The sequence below is a fragment of the Ischnura elegans genome, chromosome 5 (assembly GCF_921293095.1).
Source record: "Ischnura elegans chromosome 5, ioIscEleg1.1, whole genome shotgun sequence".
Classification (NCBI taxonomy): Eukaryota; Metazoa; Arthropoda; class Insecta; order Odonata; family Coenagrionidae; genus Ischnura; species Ischnura elegans.
In genome coordinates this window covers 55,684,967-55,708,097 of record NC_060250.1, presented here as the reverse complement: position 1 = coordinate 55,708,097, position 23,131 = coordinate 55,684,967, and the positions used below count along the sequence as shown (strand labels likewise).

General features: G+C 41.5%; 1 protein-coding gene across 1 annotated transcript in view; it reads right to left on the bottom strand.

The window, feature by feature from the left end:
* LOC124159696 (proline-rich protein 36-like) overlaps positions 1-23,131 on the bottom strand; it is an 836,869-nt gene that overhangs the window by 258,080 nt on the left and 555,658 nt on the right. The window lies entirely within an intron of this gene.

The following is a 23,131-nucleotide window of genomic DNA, read 5'->3' as shown; positions in this document are numbered from 1 at the left end:
CCAGTGAATAATTGTCCGCTTCGTGCACCCATATCAGTATTTAGCGGACTATTTTTAAGTAATAGATTCAAAACAAGAAAATATAAAAGTGACACGAGCAAAAAAACAAGACAATTTATAAAATATTACAGTACTTTAAAATACATATTTGAAATAATTCATGATAAAAAGTTCAAATTGTAATTTCCACACTTTAGCGCAACACTCCACTACCCACCATGGTTTCAACATGTTATGCCATTTGTTTAAAATATATTGCGTCATTTGCAAGATGCGTTCGTTTTTAAAATTCAATTTCATTAAAAATTGGCATACCCTTAAATTAAATAATAAGTTAAAACCATGGCCAGTAGTGGAGTGTTGCATTTAAGCGTGGAAATTACAATTTGAAGTTTTTATCAAGGTTGTATATTGTATTTTAAAAAGAGATTTTTGGTGTTTTCCTATTTTTAAATAAAAAAAATAAATTTTAAAAATACTTTGGAAGTGGCTCTGATAACACTTCCGTAACATTATGCTTCAGAGATTACTTCGTTTTCGTTAGAAACATTTTCTTCAAATTTACAACTATCCTTAACGTGCAGAGTCATTTTTTAAAAAAAAGATCTCTTAGTTTCCATACAAATGTGTTTTGCCTTCCAAATACATTTGGAGCTGTATTTTGTATTTCAAATACTCCTCGGCCTGTATTTTGCCCAGCCTTGATGGGGATGATATCCAAAGGGATGGAAATCTCTATGACGGTGGGCGAAAGAGGATTGAGAAGAAGAAATTTCAGCAGATGGGCATGAAAAGAGTGGAGAAGAGAAAGAAAGTAGGGAAGAGGTTGAAACTCCCACTCAACGGGTGGATTTTGGGTTGGAACCAACTTTTGAGTGGAATATATTTATGTCGTTAAAAAAGAGATACGCTCTCTTAAAAACGACGAGTAGGAGACGGGAAAACTAATTCCGAGATATCTTCAACGACTTCGGGAATTTTCTCGCATTTTCTTTAATTAACACGGGGCATCTTAAAAGAGTGCGCGCATTTCCCCGGGGTTTTTCAACGGGTCAGTGCCAACATTTTCATTAACGTTCCGATACATTAACATGGAATTTTACGACTTCATAAAAACTAATAAACAAGTTTCTTGGACGAAAAAAGAGCAGCGCAATATTAAAATAAATCATTAATAATCTGAATAGAAATCGACAAGAGCAGATAAAAATGTTTTTAATTAGAATGAAATTCCTCAAATTTGCTAAGCCCAATTTTCATAGACTAATATTATTGCCCATTAAATGGCCTATATTCATGCATTATCTATGCTTTGGAGGAAGATCCCAATTATTGTTGGCTACTATTGCACACTCAAGTTCTCAAGTAATAAACAGCACATTAACCAATAGGGAAGAGAAAAAATATTGAGAACGCTTCATCAAGTAAATGTATCAACTTTGAAATAATAAATAAATAATTCTACGCCACTCACAAATCAAATATTTACAGACTCCGGATTGGGTGATAGTATACAAATAAAAAAGGAAAGGGACGAGTGGAACTGGGAGTATGGGTTGGCTGAGGGAATGAAAAGGAATACTTAGCAGCAGAGTGGGCGGGGATCAAAGTGGGGTTGGCCACTCTAGTCAGGAGTAACGGAGAAAATGGAAATCATTGCAGGACGTGGGACAGAGAGAGAGAGAGAAAACGATGCTTTATTGATTGACCCACTGTTTGATTGAATGAGAGGCAAATTCTTGATCTATGCTTCCATTCTTAAAAATTCTTGCAGCTTGAATAAAGGTTCGTTGCCCTTCGATGGCCTGTGTTCGCAGGCATAGTGAATGTGGAACGACTAGGGCAAGTATTGTGCCTATACCAGGACCTGAATGTTAAAACTAATATTTATTCCAACAAATCACTCCAAAACTAAATATAGGTAGACCATAAAATGTCGGTGACCAGCGTTTACTATGAATGTCATCGATAACCATACACCATCGGTAGCGGACTAAAGAGATGAAAAGTGGAAAGGAATCGCGATATTCCAACCGTTTCGTCGAATAATGGCCAGACAAGAAGAAACTGAGAAGGTGAAGGCAAAAAAGAGAACTCACGATTGATAGAACAGAGATCAGACCACGATGTGCACGTTGCTACGAGGAGGTGGAGAGGGAAAAGAAGTTGAACATATAAGAAAAAAAAGAAACTACACGAATGCGAAACGAAAGAGTGGAGCGACGGGGCAAGACAATTTGTGACACCGATAAAAGACAATGGGAGGAGGGTGAGGAGGAGGTTGGTTGGAAGGGAGAAGGAAAAGGGCCTTGGGCTGCCGAGTGGAGAAAACAGAGAGGTGAAAAAATATTGGGGTTGAAAACAAGAAAGGGAACGCATGGTGTGTTCGTGTGGAGACGGGCGTTTACACATGTGCGCGGGCTCTTTGGGTGGCGTAAAGAGAGAGAGATGGTCCCGGGCAATGGGTTTAGAGAGTGGGATAAACAAAGGAATTTATCGTCAACAAAATTAGGTCCACAGGGTCTTTTCTTTCTGTCTATAGCCAAGCAGCCTTACAGCCTTCAACCCACCCGTACCGAAGAGAAGCACGCTTTAAAGAAAAAATCCCTTGCTCGTAAATCAGCTGGAAACAAACACAAACACTCCGGTAGACACGGGTAAAAAATTCGAAATTTAAAAAAAAATTCGAGAGCGCAAAACGGAAATAGAAAGAGCTTCGGTGGACCTTTGTATGCACGCAAAAGGAGGAAGGAAGAGGCAGGATATTTATAATGGTCACAGAGAGAGAAAGAGAAGAGAGAGAAAGGTGTTTGAGGCAGACGATGTATCGAGGGTAAAAGCAGGCGGATGGGAGGAATCGGAAAAAAAATTAAACACGAAAAACACATGGGAAAGTTCTCCCGCGGGAATACACAGAGAAGGTGGTCATTGACGGTGAAGAGCTAAACCAAGGAAATTAAAGAAAAGTGGAGTTTTACGCAGTAATTTTTGACCGAGATAAAGAACTCCCTCATGATGTGGACCAGTAGCGCTTGGGCACACGGAATAAAAAAAACGGATGAAACTAGATTTGACCGACTGAAATGGAAGCTCACGTAAACGGAGTATATTTTTTTCGACATGCTGCATCCCAATTGGGATTCAACTTAGCCGTCTACAGCGTTTGAGTTTGCACCATACAGTTCGAGGATTCCATTGAAACGCGGGTAAAAAAGAGGAAAGCGAAACCCGCTCCGAGAAGAAACATTCGAGGAGCACATCGGCATGTCCGACCTCGTTCACTGAAAAACGAAGGAAGCAGCGAAAGCCGAACGACTCCCATTTCAACTCGTTTTCTCACAAACGGAAAGTCAATGGGATATACGTATGTACGACCGAGTTTAAAAAATTACGCCGTTATGAATTACGATAGGAGGAAATTCGGTGAGGAATAAAAATAACTCGGCCTCGTTAAGGATCGGATGGAACCGATATAAAATATTTTTAACGACACAGCAGAGTTAGGATGTGGAAAGATAGTTGAATTATCAGATCGAATCAGCGATTTTAGTGAAAGGTTGACTAGTTTTAGACCTTTATCACATGCCTAAAAGAGTTTCTGAATGAGGCAGTTGATTAAAATTATTTCCGGAGCGGAAAGACCATAAAGATTAGAGATTAAACGAGAAAAGTAATATACACAAGCGTTTTAATTCCCTCGGTCCAGTGAATTTAATTACTTCAAGGAGTTGCGTTTGGTGCTATTGTTTTGTTTAATACCATGGATTTAGGGCACTTGAAAAAAATAAGGGAGCAAATGAGAAAAAGGGATAATAATGGCGGGGTGGTAGCATATATTAGATGATACCAAAGAAAAATATGCAGCCACACTGCAGTACGTTTTTCTATGATTGCCAAAATCCACAAAAGAAATAAACAATCTACAACATAAAGAACATTCTTTTACGGAGACCACAATTTTTTTCCCAAAAGAGTCATTATTTTTATTAATTTCTTAAGTTAACTTTTTTATGTAGGTCCACACTTTTCTATTGCATTAATACTGTAGTGTATAGGGGGATACTGTAGTGATACAGAGACGTTAGCGATAAAAAGAAGGCAATGAAATGTATTCCCCTTGAAATGAAGGCAAAAGACAAAGAAATATTTGATCTTTTGGTGTTAGACACAAGAGCAAAATTTAATTCATTGAAATTTAAATTTGAGTAGGTATACAATCAAATTGTTTACTTAAATGTATGTGCTCTTAATGGTACAAAAATATAGGAAAAAGGTATATGCATTTCACACCTGGAAGACCACAGTGGTAACAAAAAATTAACACTAGGACCAGATGAATATCGGAGGACACAGCGGGAACTAAGTGGCATTTGTTTTGTTAAAGAGAAACCGGATATGTTTGGAACACCCTCATAACCACCCAAAAACATGAACACCGAGCGAGCTGCCCAGGGTACGAGTATAAAGGACGACGATTTAAATGATGTAATAATTCTATCTTTTAAACGGATGTAGGCCGAAATAATGTTCATGGGATAGGGGTAGAGCGGTGGGAAGAGATAAAACAGCTGAAGAACGGCTGCATCAGATTTCCGGAATATCAAGTGCGACATTAATTTGGTGCGCAGGTGTGAGGGAAGGGAAAAGAGAAAGGAGAGATTCTACCCAGTTCGGTGAATTTCCCTTGAAGAGTAAAAAGAAAGAAAGTAAAAAGTTACAAAATATGACCAAAGAGACAAAGGGAAGCGGAAGGAAGGATACAGTATATAATCTACGTCAACTTCCCTTCCCCATGAACTCGAGTCAATTCATAATGCAAAAGAGAACATAATTTGCGAACACATTTATTTTTAAGTTAACCATGAACACCGAATGAAATATTAGAACATACGCAACAGGAACCTGCCGTTTCTGATTCCGCTGGATATACGCAACAAAAACATACTCGAAGAAGCCAAGGTTAGAATGTTTGAACAGCAAAAATCCTGCGTCAACGTAAGTATTGACAAAGGGTATTTGCGCTGCCATAAAAGGTGCTCGTAATCTTCGTGACCGCCAAAGTAATTATTTATCTCGCGTGTTCTAGCGTTAATATGAATATACTTTGAGGGGGGAAATGGGATGGCTTGGAGTGGCACCCCCCCCCCCTGGCAACCGGGATGGGATCCGGGAAAATATTTGAAAAATGACATGCCTGGAAATAAATTTTACTTCATTTAGGCTCTGAAAATTTAACTTTAAACAGATTCAGTTATTATACGTCAAAACTAAGCAATGGTTTTTAATATTTTTTCATTTTTCTGAGGCTTTGGGGGGGATCTATCCCCTCATCCCCCCATTGTTACGCCACTGCTCTCACTGATGGGGTCTATTTCCTCATCGATTACAAAGGCCCTTCTAACAGATGACATGACTTGCGCGGATGCCTAGCTGATACTATGTTGACCTCAATAAGATGTGCAATATTGGGAATCAGACCATTTTACGCAGCTTAAAACAAAGTATATTTACATTCGTGGATTACGTTGTACCGTTAAAAGAAGCAGCATGATGGGTTGGAATGGGGACCTAAAGTCGCAGGATAGGATGGCTACTGATAAGTAACCTTGCATTCAATTAAATTGGGAGCTGATTCAGAGAAAACTAAAAGTTACATTGCGTATTGGGTCAAGTGAAGGAGGAACTTAAGTGACATCACAATCGAGCAAAAGTTTGACGGCACCTTTCACTATAATCATAACGCCACGACAATCGTGCACCAAAATATCGTAAATAGGAACTAGGAACCTTGAGGGACACTTGAACATGAACAAGCAAAAATGACGTCGCCTTTCCCCCCAAAATAAGGCCACCATACTCGTCCTGGTTCTTCCACCGCCAAATACAAGCGGAACTCACCAGCGCCGCGGGAACGGGAGAAGTCGCAATTAATGACTTGGATGAAATCAGAACTGCCTTGTGCGCATAGCACAGATCACCCGACGCGGGCACTAATGAATTAATTTCCGGCGATTCCAACAGAGAGAAAGATAGGGGGGGGGAGAAAGCAGGAATGAAAAGATACAGCAGCACCGGGAGGACTGGTGGAAACGAAAAAAAAGAACGGAGAATGACGTAGCTTCAACAAAAAAAGAAACAAAACACTGTTATCAAGTTGGTGGAAACTCTGGAACGGATGGCACGTTATTTTCCTCAGAAAAAGGAGTGAAAAATAAGAGAAAAAACACGCAAACAAGAGGAGGAAAAAAATTTAAAGATTTTTTTTAAATATCACAGTTCTCCCGTCTGTTACGGCCTTTCTCTCGTTCTTTCTTTATTTTTTTCTCCTCTTTAATTTTTTCCGAGCAGATATGGGAGGAGGTGAGGGGCACACACACACAATTATCTCGGGCAAATAGCCAGAAATGGAGTGGAGCCCTCTTTATCCGCGCAAAAGGGAGGCAATGAAAGAGACCCTGTTCTCTTTTATGACGCAACGCGGGGAAGGGGGGAAGGAGAAGGGGAAGTAGGTGGAGGGAGGCGAACAAAGGGAGGAGACGCATGCAAGCAATGTAGGGAGGGGGGTGAGAGAAAAAGGGTAAAGGGTGGGTTGAGTTGGTGATGTCCCTCAGGGGGCGGGGAAGCAAAAGAGGTGGGGGGACCAACCCCCTTAGTGAGGGGAATGAGACAGATAGAGAAAGAGACAAAAAAAGAGAGATAAAAATTTAAATGATACGAGAGAGGAGAGAGACTAAAAGAGAATTTAAAAAAACAAGAAACAAAAGACGGGAGAGATGAAAAGAGTAGATTCGCCGCTCCTTTTTTTTTACGACCGCACACGCAAACGGAATGGGGTGGAGTGTACGACTCAACGGGGAAAGGAAGAATTGAAAAGGTGGAGGCGAAGGACGAACGGGAGAGAGGTGGAAAAGAGTAGAATAAACGAGTTGAAGAGAGAAATGAGAGAGGGAGAGATATACGATTGTAGGAGGGAGGGTAACAGACGCGGGAGAGAAATCGGCGATTTTATTTCCGGGGACAGGTCACTGTGCCCTGCTTATAGAGCAACAGGAAAAACGGATGAGAGACGGAGGTGAGGGGTGATAGAGTAGAAGAAAAAAAGAAAAGGAGAAAATAGGAGAGGAAACATATAGTCAGGCAAAAGGACCGAAAGAGAAAGGTAGACACACAGAAGATGACTTGACTGGGCCAAAAAAATATATAAAAAGGCATCACTTTGTCGGCCTCGGTGTCGGCGGAGTTAAGTCTTGCCTACAACACAAGAGGTTGTGGGTTCGAGTGTCGACTGGATTGGTTGTCCCTATCCGGGGTATAGATGTTCGTGCACGTTTGATTGGTTAGACGGAACACCCAGATGGAAAAGGGTAAAGGTATCGTTTTCGGAGGTAGAAAAAAAAAAAAAAATAAAAAATCAATAAAATAACTCACTCGATCATTCAACCCCAACGCTGGTTTGGATTGGTGAGGTTAGAGCTCACCCTATACTCAGCCATAGCCACACCACATATTCAAACATTCAAGTTAGGCTAGTAGTACTTCCTAAGGGCCACCTTGCTCTTCGACGATTTTATTTAGGCATTTTTGAAGGCTCCAAACTGTATTTGAACTGGAGGCCTTTCGATGAGTATCCCAAAACTTAACCCACTGAGCCACCAGTATCCTTGCGATGAATTTTTTTCACAAATTTCCTCAATAAATTTGAATAATTTTGCGATAAAATTTTTATATGATTTATTTTTTCATGCACATAAAATTTCGCAAATCGGTGCATTAACGTTATGAATACGTCCACTTTCCATAAAAACTAACAAGGAGGAAGATATTAACAGCCTAATTTCGTAAGGTCGTTTAAGTTATAGGGAGGCTTATCTTTCCTCCTTTTGAAAGGAGACAAGAACTACAACTGCTTCACAAGACCCCTCATCACTTGCTAACACGATTCCCTACATGATAGCCGCAATTACAGCCAAAGAACAGGCTCAATAAATTTCTATAATGATTTTCCTCCGTCTCAGGAACCCTAGCTGCAAGCCAAAAATGAAGGAACACATCAGATAAACAAGTGCGGCAGTTAATGTCCGGAAAGAGGGTACTTATTCAGCGATGACGTACAAAGCAGTGCAACCGAGCACGAGGAAAACTTGGCACAGTAAGCGAGAAAACTGCTCGAAAGAATTCCAAGATGGCGAATCGGGAGGCACGGGCTGAAAACAAATGAAATGCGGCTCCAAAGAGAGAGAGAGGATACGACGGCGAGGAAGGCAGAAAGGAGAAACGGGAAAGGAAGAGAGGAGATAAAGAAGCGAATATAAAGGTAAAGCGGACGAAGAGAGGAGGATATGTATATGGAAAAGAGGCAGAAGTGAGAAAAAAAGAGATATATTCCATTCTCTCGGCGTCAACCCACTTGTTCAGGGAGGTAAAGATCCTTTCTCCTCTCAGCTCTCCTCAACGAAACAGGAGGGCGAAAAATAAGGCGGGAAAAGGAGGGGGGAACAAAAAGAGAAGACAGCAAAATGAGACGCACGGAGGAAGGGGTGGTAAACTGCAAAATGCTGAGAGAGAGGTATACAGTGAGGGAGAGACTGCAGAGAGAGCACATACTGTGAGCGTAGATAAAGCGCGAGGAGCGAACGAACGTTTTTACAGCATGGCGGGCAGAGAAAAGGAAGCTTGGGAAGAGTCGAAAAGGAGAGATAGGAAAAAAAATTGTTGAGCAGTGGATGGGGAAGGATTGGAGACTGGAGAAGGATGAAAAGCGGAAAAGAAAGAAAGAAAGATGTGTGAGGCGAAGGGAGAAGAACTGAAAAGGGTCGTATGGGACTTGAAGGGTGGGGGGAAAAGAGATAGGAGGTTGAATGGGGCACGGGTATAGGTGGTCAAATGGGTCGAGAAAGAGAAGGGTTACGTGAGAAGGCGAGTGGGGTGAGTAGAATGTAGTGTGGGGGTGAGATAGGAAGAGTAAAAGAGAAGGAGAGAATGAATAGGGCTGCGAGTATTTATCTTCCTCCGCGATCAAAACCCCACTTTAGACCTTTTTCTCTTCCCTACTCATGACTCACTCCCTTGCTGCCATCCCCACCCATTCCCTCTCTGTCTCAACACACCACGTTCGGACTAAAAAAGAAACCCTTTCCTCCGTCGCAAACTCACCCAACTTCCATTTATCTCCCGGCATACACCTACTACCTCACACCCATCCTCCCTCTCCACCTCCATCCTTTCAAAACGCGCACACAACGCCCAAGTGGAGGCAGAAGAAGCCTTTCTCTCCTCACTCCGGCTCGTCCTTCTCTACTCCGCCTGTAGCTTCACGCAGTTATAAGCATGCATACATACCCCGCGTGTATATTATCTTCCCATAAAAAAGAAAACGCCCGCTTCGCCGGCGGACGCACAGAGGAGTCGAATAAATGTGTGAGTAATGCATGGCAGAAAAACATTTCAGCTCACCAATAAATTTGCACGTCTAAAACGGTGATTCACAAAATTTATAAAAATAAAACAAGAAATTTAAAGAAGTTAGAAAGAGAAATGAGAAAATATGCTACAATGTGTCGGCAGCCACACTCCTTTAGATAGAAGATAGGCCTCATGACCTTTAAAGTATTTCCTACATTATTATGCTCTCTTACTCCCGCTTATTTTTCACTCTAATAACTGAGTATTTATACATTAAACGTTCGGACAGCCAACGAATTGCTTCTTCGCAAAAGAACGACTGCACTCTCATCAATAATACCATAGTTGACAGCATCCAGTTTCAATACTTTTGTCCATTCTTATTCGGCTAACCATTAATTTTAAAACATTACTCGAAAAAATACAACGGCAATACACAGGAAAATTTTAGGGTGAAACCTACTAGAACAGAATATACTCCAAGAAAAGCGTTGCCGATGCAGTAGGTATTGAGTTGAGGTTAGAACAGGTACTATAACGCTGAAGTTGTAAATAAAAAATAATTCCATTGCACTGAACGCAATTGCTAATTTCTTGCAAATTTTGGTAGCGTTTACAAAATGAGTTACGAATGTAGTGGCCGTAATTAAAAAAATCTATCCCTCCTTTCGCATATAATTTTTCTTGGTACGCCAATGATACTCACGTTGCGTGAATATCTTGAAAAGCCTTGAGGTTCAGAAAATAGGTACTTCAGGAAACCAAGGCAAAGAGGTAAGGAGAGACGAGGACCAACAAGACAGGAAATGAGAAGGAAAAGAGAATAAAAAAAGACGAACTCCGCGGTGGAGAGTGGTAATCATTCCAGAGAGAGTTGTTCGCGTTGCGAGGGCGGGAGTTGAGAGCGCGAACGTGACGAAGGAAAGGATATGAGGGGCGATGCAAAAAGGAAATGTGAACGGGGCACGGCTAATTGAAAGGCAAAATTGAAGAGAATGACTGTATCGGTAGAGAGTGAATAAGACCGGACGGAGGGAGCTATTGCATTGACTGGAAGCCTTTTTTGTCCGACTACCCAGTTCCCCCGGCTATTTCCCTGTGATCGAAATCCCGTTGATGACGAATGAGTTCTTTTGGGAGAGCTTGTAAGTATTTCGAGCTTGGAAAACAAAAGGTACCGATATGGCTATCGATAAGATGGTGCAGCAGCCACAAAACGACTATCACCATTTTTTCGACGACCTTTGTCACGATAGCTACACTCTAAAGGTAGATTGTTCAAAAAATTGAAACTTAATTTCAGATCTTTAATAACTTATTCCGGCTCCATGGGATAAGGTACATGTATAGAAGATAGAAAAGAACAATCTCACAAGGAGAAGTGGCGGCTTAAATACAAGTAGTGAAGGCTATTCGAGTTCTCCACCGGGTAATCTCCTGGCTGCCGACGTTTCGGGGTACGAGCGTCAGAAGGACAACGTGAAGGTATCGAGAGTATGATTCACAATCGCGAAGAACAACCCCTCCAATTTTCAATTTTTAAATATGACTATGAAATAATATGAAGCAATGAAATTAGGAAATAACTGGCGAATGGATGACTTAACACACATGATTTTGTGGAACTATTCTTAACCGGTTAATATCCTTTTTCAGCACCAAAAATAAAACTAAAGTTACACAATCGCGGTCGATGAACCTCTATTAGATATAAAATTATTTAACACTATTTATGATGAAAACATAAATTGAATATAACTGATCAAAGTTTATAGGTGACATATTCGATTCCGTCAATCGTTTTTTTTTACACGGAATCCAATTCATTCAAATTCCCACAAGCAAACAAGAAAATATCAACATTTCGTTGATGGCCAGAAATCCTTTCTTTTTCCTTTTCAACATGGACTGCGGCATGGGCAAACCAATTCATTTCAGCTAGCCAATCCTCCAAAAGGAGAAAACACTCTTAAATAAGCCTCCCCTAACTCGTCTTCCACTTACAAAGAGGAAGATGAATAAGCAGTAGGGAGACGGGGAACGCGTTTCCGTCCACAACGAACAGAGAAGACGGGATAGAAACGTGAAGTCTGCGAGACGCGCTATCGGGCACGACCGATTAGACGCCATCGACAGAGTCGAATCGTCCGGAATCGTTATAAATGGATTTTACGAGGAAAAAAAACAACGAGAGCGGGATGACGAGATATCGAAGAGCCGCCACGTCGACGCAAGGACTCAAGGCCCTTAAGCTAATGGCCGAGTGATGAATGGACAATCCGGACCTTCTTCGGGAGGAGGAAAAGGTCTCGTGGAGGCTTGAGTGTGTGCAGGAACGCAGGCAGGAATTTAAGCGGTGGGAAGAAGGAAAGGGGACAGGAGCTAGGACGAACGAAAGACGCCCAAGACGAAAGGAAGGTTGGGGAAGAGAAATAGTCAGGGGGAGGAGTGTGCGGAAGGTAGGGAGCAGCCAATGATGGGACACCAGGAGAAAGGCGGCTCGTTTGTAAATGGAAGCTTGAGATCCTATCTGAAGGCAAAGTATTAGCCAGATTCCGTAAGTTGATACGGCGAGCCTTTTATCTAGAAGTCGTGTATCTTAGAATAGATTAACGGCTGAGAACGAATCAGCGCGAGATTCAATAGGTACACATGTTTCCGGTGAGTTTCGATCCTCATTTTTTTCTCGATACACCGCGTAGCTAAGAACAGCATCATTATCGTGCACTCTGAAGCCATCAGAAAACATTGTTGAACCGGTCAATGAGATAATATGATACTCAACTCGGTGATATTGCTAATCGGTGGAGACTTGCAAGGAGGGCAACAGTCAGTGCTTCACTTTGCATCTTTACAATATTCGAACTGTAAGAATATATAGATCAAGTACGGCAAGAGAAGGGGACGAGAAAGTGCTAGACATTGTGGGCGAGGAGAAGAAAATTCTGGTGGAGGTAAGGAGGGGACGAAGGACTTGGATGAAACTAGTATTTATAGGGGAGGACATGTTTACAGATAATAGGTAAATATACGGGCAAGAAAGAGAACGAGCGTAAATGCTGGTTCTTACGTCGCTAAGGGTAATCCACAGCTAGCATTAGCTGGCCATAAGGAGACAGGATTACAATCGCATCGAAAGTCTTTTATTTCTCCGATATGCTGCATTAGCGACCGCTAATACCTAATAACCGAGGATAAACACGCAATATTCATTGATAAACTGAAGATTAATAAGTCTATTCTCGAACCTATGATGGTAATTTAATGAGGGAAGGTTGATAGGGCGGAGATTTCGACAAAAATATTCCATCATAACAATTATTTATGAATTCACATTCTACCCTCTCACACCGTTTTCAACATCCACTTCCCGCTAAGTACTCGCTCCATCCATACCTTCTCCCTCTCCTATATCTCATGTAGATGCCCTCTCTCCACACCCTCCATGCCCAGCACTTTGACGTTCCTCCTCCTCTCCGTCCACTTCACCTTCTTCATTTCTCCACACCCACATATCGAACGCCTCTAATTTTCTCTCGTCCTCCTTCCTAAGTGTCCATGTTTCCACACTGTAAAGCGTTACACTCCAGATCAGCCCATTCACTATCCTTTTCTTTAAATTCTTACAAAACATTCCTCTCACAAGTGACTTCCTGTTCATGAACGCCTCCTTTGCTAACGCAATTCTTTTAACTTGATTAGGAATTGATGTTTCTGCAGAGTAGAGCGCTCCAGTCCATAGAAACCTCAAAATTCCTAATAAAATCCATGGTTATAATAATACGGAATTGCATCATAGACGATGCACGCTCAGCAGAACCCTTTCGGAGGACGTATCAACAATCGCAGAGCTCCGTGGTCGGCGGCTGCGCTTGTGAGCGGGTGCAATGATTCTTCGCAGGCACAGCGGGGGCGCTAGGGTCAAAGGTTCACGAGGGAGGCGGACGAGCGAGACAGGCTGAATCCCTCACGTGAAGGGAGGGAAGTGTAGGCCTAAGAAAGGCAAGGGAGGGATAAGGGGATGAACATGCAGCAAAGAGAGGGCGGGGGAAGAGATTTATACTCGCTATGGACAGTGCAGAGAGAGGATTCTGAGGTGGGGATGGAGAACCAACCAACCGGATGGCGGAAAGAGCGAGCTAGAACGAGGATAAAAGTAGAGAGAGAATGAGCAAATGAAACAGGAGGAATATAGATAGAAGGTTGGAGTAGAATATATATTTATTGTACTGTGGACAACACCCTTGGAGAAAATTCCATTACAAAAAAGATTGTGGCTCCGTAAACATCAAGGATTACAAGATAAAGCGCATAGATATATGTTCTTACTTTTAAGCACTTTTTAATGCATCACGCATATGTTTTCACAATTTTATTTAGTTCATGGAGACAGATAGACAAAGAAATAGGAAGGAGGTTTGGTCTGGAAGGCGGATTCTTGACAGGCAAACGGGTCTATTCCTGAGGAAACCAAAGCCAAGGAAAGAGCTTCCTCTTACAAGCTGGAGAAACGAACTTTTTTGGTTAAAACAGAATTACGAGGAAGAAAAAAAAAGAGAAGAATAATCTAGCGAGGACAATTGGGCGCCAAGCTTGTACCCAGCATAAGCAGAGGGAAATGGAGGGGGGGCTGGCATGCTCCGGGCTCGCCCTTGAAGATTTCCACAAAACTTGGGGCATTTTATGCGCTTTTGTCGGCCTTATCCACCGAGATGCTTATCTTCGTGGGGGTATTAAATCCGTTAGCCCGTGTATCCGCTCGCCAAAGACGGGAAAAGGGGCCCGCAGTCCTCCCGACTGGTTTGAATCGTGGGGTTTCACTGCACAACAACGCCTCCGAACAAGAATATAAATACTGGATCATGGTCGGAAGAGGGCTCTGTCATGCGAGCGGCTGATTTCCCAACCCTCCACCTACTGTGTCCAGTGTTCTACCTCGTGCGGGGTTCGCGCATTTCACGCCATTTGTTAAAACAAGTTTTGCTCGAAAAAATTAGAGAAAACAGGAAATGATAAGGAATGACAAGTATTTTATATCATTAAAGTGTATATTTATAAAGTGTATTTATACTGTTATTTTACGTTGTATTTAAAATCTGATTATAAAGGAGGCAGACTCCAGTTTTTTCTTTTGTATCAACCGTATATATGTTGAGCTTCCTTGGCGATATCGTTAATAAACATAATTTGACTTCTCACACCAAACCCTGAGCGCCACAGATGAGAGATGCCGGAGAATTCTCGAGGATATCCTCAACGAAGACGCACTCTAATTATGACGCAAACGTGTATTTATGTAACCAACTTGAAAACAAAGAATCCACCGCACAACCGAGCCCAGGAATGACGAAAATCTCCCCCGAGCACCCGGAACGTGAGGGACAGGGAAGACACCAAGCCGAAACGAAAACTTCTTCATAGTGGAGAGAGTTTTTCCAAGCAAGCAGAAGGGAACAGGGTGAGAGCGTTGGAGACGATCACTCAAAAGGGAAAAGAGAGAGAGGACAAGGAAGAGAGAGAGAGAGGGGATGTGAGGAAAAGATTTACAGGGGAAAGGCCCCGGAGTGGTGAAAGTAACAAAAAATGAATGGGGTTTCTTGATGAGAACTTTTGCGGGCATGCGACGGTTGGTGTGGGTGAGGCAAGGAGAAGAAGAAAGAAGATGAGCGATGAATCATTTCGCCCAAATCTGAGTTAGGAAGAACAATAATAAATGAAGGGAGGAAAGGAACGCAGTAGAAAACATTACAGAGGCAGGAGATCAGTACGAACCAAAACAGCAGAGTTGCATTCCGCAACAAAATTAGGACAGGTACTCTTTCTATCATAACGGAGTTCCGCCTGCATTGTAGTGCCATTTATTTGTCTTCTAATTAATAAAAAATTACTACAATAACTATTAATTTAGAGATTATTCTTAAAATATCGTTCATAGTAGAGGTATCTTTCTCTTATGTCCATTCTCACATCGTTCCCTAGTACCCAAAATATCACGTTTTTTCATTACAAATATAACAAATCAGAAAGTTTTAAGATAACCCTATAATGAAATTTGTGAAACTATAAGTATTTTTCTGCTTCATTTTATAAAAATAAAAGATTTAAAAAACGAAATAAAAGTTTTCTTACTTGATTGTCCTGACTAACTGCATGGACAGATGTTAGGAATGGGGAGAAGTTTATTTATTTATTTACTCCCACACCACCGATTACAGCTCATGATGGCCACTTTGCATCGCGGTGTTCAACAGATTTCACAATTACAAGTACATGAACATTGAACAACCATACCCTGAATAAGGTTCACCTACCCAGGCGGGACTCGAACCCGCGACCTCGTTTGGCAGGCGAGGACTTTACCCTGCCGCCACCGAGACCGGCAAAAGAAGTTTTTACTTTGAAAACACAATTTTTGAAGCTTTAGGAATCATTCACTCAAGTGCATAAAAATAATATAAAATGAACTCCGAACCCCTTGGCTTCCATGGCCATGCGTCACATGAGAGACTCGGGAATGATTCAAGGAGGAAGAGGACAAGAGTTTGGAGAGAAAGGGATGGAGAAGGGGTTTCGGAGGAATCGGTGAAGTGGAAGCAGACCAGAGAGCAAACACATCAAGAAGAGAGAGAGAGAGGGCGAAGTAAGGAGGGGGTGGATGGATTAACGGCCTCTGACGTTGTGGAGAAACTACGGTTCGGGTCGGAGGCGGAAGAGATAAGAGAAAACGGGCGGGACGAGGCACATCTCCCGCGCCACAGCGGCGAATTTCACCGAAATCCTGGCTGAAACCCCAAATTGGTACTTAAGCCCTGAAAGACAATAAAAAAATTCATAGAAAAATAATAAGGTTTATTTTAATTCCCAAAACAGAAAAACGATCTTCATAAATAATTTACAGACTTTTTTCTACATCAAAGGGGAGCTATAGGTAGTCCCTATGAAAAATATAATCCAAAAGAACTGAGAAACATGATCAAAAGGATTATAATGAATATCAATTCTGATTAATAGTACAAAATAGACTATAATATCAGCTTAAAACTCAATTTAGATCACGTGCGGACGTGTGGTTTCAGACGAAAAAGAAGGTATTGCGTTGCACTATGGAGTCGATCCAAATCATTCTCACTTTTAGGACGTTTTCGGTGGAAACGGTTTATTTATAATCATATTGTTAACATTAAAAGTTAAAATACAAGCTCACTGAAGGTGTGAAGAATAGCCGCATTGAGTTAAGTTTTAACGCATGAAATCTGCAACAAAAAATTGAAAAAGTGATGAAAACGAAAAAATACCACTAAAAATACAGCATCGCAGTCTCAATGAAAATAGAACCACGCCCTCTAGAATTTTGGACTACGGTGAAATAAAAAAGTAAATTTCAACCACGTAAAGTTAGTTAATAATTGCAGATTAATCGCAATTTCAAACATTTACAAGTGGGAAATTAGGATAAAATTAATTTGAGTGTACTTCTAAGTTGGGAATGAATATGAATTTTAAAAATTCGGTACTCTGTTGTATTTCTTAAACGTAATTTTTTCACAATTAAGTAACAATTTTTTTGCATGTAAAACCACGTTTTCGATTTCTAGCACTTGGTACTCCATGTTTCAATAAACTAACAATAATGATACAAGAAAGCTACAGATATCTTTCTGCTAACATAAAACAAATTGTTTACGGCACTAAAGAAAAGGAAAGCAAGGACTAAAGAGAAGATACAAGTAGACAAGGAAGGGATGGGTGGGGGTACGTCAAGCAAGAGAGGGGTGAGCCGAGTGGAAGATGGACGAGGAGGCTTTCAGAGACAAAGGGTGGTGGTGGGTAGGCCGGGTTGAACGGGGTCAGAGTCGATGGCATAAGGACGTAAGAGCCGCAAAGCCGCGAGATATCGGCATTTTGATAACCAAAGGAGAGGCAGATATACGTATCGCAGGCTATGAAGGAAAGAGTCGCGCGATATTTGGCCATCGATATCGAATTGAAGCACGATATCGGGGTGTATCAAATCACGGGTTAATACCACAAATGGTTCTTAAACTGTCTCCAGACACAAATAAATGGTGCACTGAATTGTTGAGGTCTTTACTTTGTAGAATTCCATTATATGGTTGGAAGAAAATTACTTTGCTTTTCTACGAAACTGATGTTACGAAACTGAAACTTACGAAATGTTTCGTAGAAAATCAAAGTAATTTTCTTCCAACCACAAATAAATGGTTAAAATTAAGGAGGAGCATCCCTTCCGCCTGCCTTTTATGGTGACGCATTATTGGCTTAAAACTCATTCTATGCCCTACAAAATTTTAATAAATAAGATTAGGCCTTGTTTCGGGGAAATTTTGCGTCAAGAGAATTCGTAATGTCATAAGTACACACCGAAGGTTCATCTATATGGCAGAAGGCAAGGTAATTCCTTCGCAAACTCATTCCTTACTATACAAGCATCCCTTAATGACGCTATTCTGTTTCTTATTCCTTTCCCATTGCCTCGCAATGTACCTACTCCTACTTCTATTTATACCGCCATACACTTCACATACTCAGCAAGTGAAAGAATATCATATTTTCCTAGGAAAGATGAATTCCAGCACATACAACACACGCCAGTGCCCGTCAATGTCTCCGAGAAACACCCTGCTCACGAAGTCGCATCGCCCACCAGTCTTCGCGATACCGATATCGCACCGGCATCAACAAGCTCTCGTATTCTCCTCGCCCACAAATCATGTTCGCTACGCGGAGGAGACAACGGAGGCGGCATTCGTGTGTTTCCAGTGGAGAAAAAGACTAGGAAGGGGAATGGCGGAACAAGGGGGCGTGTACGACGGTCGGCAAGGAGACGGGAATGGCAGCGATTAAGTGTTTTCAGCCCCAGAGAGAGAGAGAGAGAGGAGGAGTAGGGACATGGTGGAGAAGAGGAATAATAGCGGCTATTCCCGTGGAAGCACACGTCACAACCTAATGGATCATTTATTCTTCGGCCACCACGGAGCAAACCACCCGCTCATCGGAGGGGAGGCTAATCCTATGGCGGCTATGACATCCTCCGTACGGCTATTTATCACCGGGTGGTTCGGGATGTTGCGATAGGGGAGTCTGAGGAAAAAAATGTGGAGGAGTATGCTACCGTAGAAGGGTCGAGGCTAAGTGGAATGTGTTTTCGCGACAGCGTTGAGGTTATTTACTTCTTTGTCGCCGATACTTAAGGGACCTCCCTTTATATATCCTCTCTGAAAAATGTCCACCCAGAAAACTAGCCTTCCTTAACCCTTTTCTGTCGACTCACCCATTGTTTCGGTTTTATTCAATTCTCGTGTCTCTCTCTCTCTCGTTCTCTCACGGCGAATATTGAACTGGTAGCAGTACGAACTCTTGTGCCGAAACAAGGAGGGAGATTTGGTTGTTACATTAATTTAGCCAAAATTTATTTTTTGGTCGAGGTGTTTTATACATTTATTTACTGTATTAATTTATTAACCGATTTATTGTACATATGAGGAAGAACCCAGTCAAAGACAATATTTAGATTTCTCACCCAGTATAATTTATTTCATCATCCTTAATAATAATTGTAAATAACCTTCTTTTAAATCACGTTAATCATTATCAGAGAAATCTTAAAAATATATCAAGGCTCCTCTCCTGAATATATACTCACACAATACGCAACCATATATGAAAGTTTCACGCGCTTAGAACAGATTTTTCCTCCGCGATCAGTAAACGAATGCTCCCAGATACCTAGCTCTGACGCGCAGATACTCGAAAAAAAAAATACACCTGCATTAAAGGAATCAAGCCCATTCCATCCAAGCGCATAACCATGAATTTTCCTGACGCGAAGGAAGTTCGTGTTTTCCTGACATTCACCACCGGGGAGCTGACGAGAGACCAGAGGATAAGCGAGCCCACTCCGCCGACGCTTGAGATATCTGCGGCAAGCAGAAAGAAACTTCAGCCGACATCATTTCCCCGTGCATGCGACTCGGGAGATACGGGGTAAGCGGTCAGTTAAGAAGGCACTCGGGTGGAGGCCTCTTATCGCTCGCAAAATCTTAAAAGCCCTTGCTCGAGCACGCAGAACAGATTTCCGAGGCAAACATCTGCGTACTTTCCGCCAGATACAGCGATTTTTTATAAATCCCTCGGAGACGGCCAATATTTTTAAAAAGTTGGGTGAACTCGTGCTCGGTTTAACAGGTGCATCTCCGCATACTGCGGCAGTGCAGCGAACCCGTGGAGAGAATGTGATCGCCATTTCCCTGGTGCAGAAACAACAAAATGAGCTAAAGGTCTATAATATTTTATCTCAAAACGATTTAAACCGTATACCTACCGAGGAATAATTATAAGTGTTGTCCCCATTACATTTTCACAAATATAGCAGTAATGAGCGGTAGTAATTGTAGCAGTGAGACCCTTTTTTCGCATGTTTAGGAATGAAAACTAGACCACGAAAACGTTCTCGATATCGTCACAAATTTAAAAAAATATCGATAAACTAGGGTTTGCAAATAAGACAAATTAGAATTCAAATTTTACAGAATTTGTGCATGTGAGTCTAAGAGAAAAAGAAACCGTAGGAAGAAATGATCCCCTGCCGCCGCGATCAGCAAAGCTAACTCGTTTCCTTTTTCATCCCTTCCTGCTATTAACTTTGATACCAACAATAAACATTACCATGAGTAGGCTTGGCAAACTGGCCAAAACAACGCTTCCCGTAGCTTACCACGCGACGAATATTCAGGAGCTTAAAAAATACAACCAGACATAATGATTAGAAGAATTATACGGTGATTTTTCAATAGAGCATCAATCGCCCATACAATCTGAAAATACAGGTTACACAATAGCTTAATGTAGCTAATGGCTAGTCGAAAATGATCGTAATACTACTAGGCAATGAGAATTCAGGCTAAGCCTTCCTGAGACAAGCTTCTAAAGCCCTAAGCATTCCGTCTCAGACGAGTCCAAAACTGAGTGAGTGAGTCAAAGCTGTGCAACACTTTCTTTATCTCTTGATACGACAACTGAGGAACGCCCTGCGCTCAAAAGGTATCTATTTATCATCTCATGGTTTTATTTCCCAATTTATCACCTCGTTTATCTCTTCCTTCACGCGATCACGCATACTGAATACATAATATTATCGGACCAAAATCCACGACACGAACGCTTCGCATCTGAGGACAGGAACAAATGGGGGGGGGGGGGCTGCCTGTCGAATGTTTATCAGATTGAACCGAACAACGAATTCTTGATTCTTCTTGACAGTGATCTGTTTACCACTCCATCATAAGAAATTCAAATGGAAAGAGCAAGCGGAGGGGTGAGGGCGACTTCCCATTATCAATACAACATCACAAGAGAAACAAAGCTTAAAGTTCTATAGTATTGTAAATGAGAAATAAGTAACCCGTAACTTGATATCGTCAAGGCAAACAGGCGTAGATTGCTTAAATGATGAAATACATTGCATCCTCATGAAGGAGTTATTTCGTCGTTTGACGTATCCTTGCATTATTATAGCATTTACCTAAAAAGAAATCGTACTGAATGAAAAATCTATTACAGCCAAAATTTCAGGAGTAGAGGATAATTTAGTTCAGGTTTAAAACTAAAGGAGAACGACGTTGTTAGTTAATTAGAGTACAGAGGCCACTCATTTATTTCGGCCATAACGTTTGAAAGCTAGTTTTGAAAAATGAAGACGCGGATATTTCGCCAGCATTATTCTCATGCAACAATGAGATTATAATTGTGGAAACATTATAAAGAACATTTCCACATATTTTGAGGGAATAAAAACCGAGAGGGAGAATAAAAAAAGACGACGGAGCGAAGTCAGAGCTGTTCACTGAATCATACTTCTTCATGCAGTTCCTTCTCCTTTGGCACTATTACAACCGCTCTCTTCCACCAATCTCGCCACATTATCTCTTTCTTCTTATTTTATATTGTGATCCTGAGGAAGACCGACCGACCGACCCTTGGAGTGTGGAGGTTTGGGGGAAAATAGATTGGTGAAGAATAAGGGGCTTGTGGGAAGGTTGAGACAAGGGCGGAGAGCGGGGAGTTGGAAGGCGCTTAAGAGAAGCCGACAGCGGATCACATAATTTCACGAGGGTACACACGCTTGAGAGCTTTTCCATTTCGGAGCCGAAGACGACGGAGGAGGAGGCGAAAATCGACTCTGCTAGGAAGAGATGGATGGGGGAGGTTAAGTGGCAAATATTTGAGCCCGGATGACTATCCCGCAAGAACCAAACGGCGCGTCATACGACGCGATTTCCTCAGAAGATTGAACGCGACCGTCTTCTCCTTCCTTGCGGGGAGGGAAAGAAAATAAACCACGGACCATATCTGGCGACGAAAGAATTGAATCGACCGACCTCCTCTCCCTCCAGGACTACTTGCCACCACGTTTTCGACGTATCTGGAGCCTGAATCACAATTCCCTAGAACTTACACAATTCCGAATACACAAGTACGACGCCATGATATCATTTTTTTCAAATATCTACTTTTTCCGCAAATTGTCATTCTCAGATCGATCTCGTATCTTTCTCCGCTCTCCACAGAAAACTCTCCAACAATCCCTCTCATTATTTATACACTACAAACTGCTTAGCAACCAAACATGCTAATAATTTGAATTAATATTTTTTCAAATCATAATATAATTTTTAAATGAAAATAGCAAATCATTGTAAAATAAGTAATCAGAAAAATTGTAAAAGAGAGGGTACATTGTTTGTTTTTTCTTATGTAACGACGTTATACTTGCGAGTATCCCAGCAGGTACAGGCGTTTCAGCGTATTTTAATTCAGAGCTAGCATATGGGAAATCCTGCAAGATCGCTAACTTGTATACTTGTTCTCATAATTAGATTCCTACTTCCAGAAGAACGTGTTAGCCGCCAATGAAGTCTGCTCGTTGCAACTTGTAACGAATGCAATGCGATCGTCAATTGTATAAATAAAAAAAAACCAAGATAATTCGGACTCGTCGCGATTTTCAATTTTATTTTAGAGTAATCTTGGTTATATGTAATTTCCATTCTGTTCGGAGAAGAAGTAATCTTAGCATAGTACCTTAGCAACACATCTTAACAAGCCCAGTACAAGTCCAAAAATGTAGTGATAAGGTTAAAGGCCGTTTTACACGGTACACGGAATTGCGCAGTCTGACGTACGTGTGAAGGCGCAATCAAAATTGCGTCGTGTAAAGCGGTGAATTGCTAGAACACATGCGAGAATGCGTGGATGCGAGACGGCAAAATAGCCCCTGTTCTAATTTCGTTCATGCATTCGCGCAATTCTACGCCATTTTAGAAATTAATGCAGCTCTAACCTGCGCAATTCCGTGCCTCGTGTAAAACGGCCTTAAGATTTTGTATCGACGCATTACGATTAGAACGTCGCAAAGGTACAAAAAAGGCATGGAGGGGATGGAAAAGAAATTATTAAATTCCTGATTAAGGAAGAACTTCACTGTTGACTGAAAAAATGCTTCGCCACCTTCGAATACACTTTTAGAGGTGTTTTATTGAAGAAAATAAATTTACTTTCATCGAAAATTGGCCGGTATTGAAAAATTGCACACGTAAGGTTAGGTTAAATTGTCAAGGCTTTAATAACAAAATGCATCAAAATACTGGACTAGGTCGTGATTATATTACTCAACACCAGGATTCAAATAATGATGTTCATAACGAACTAA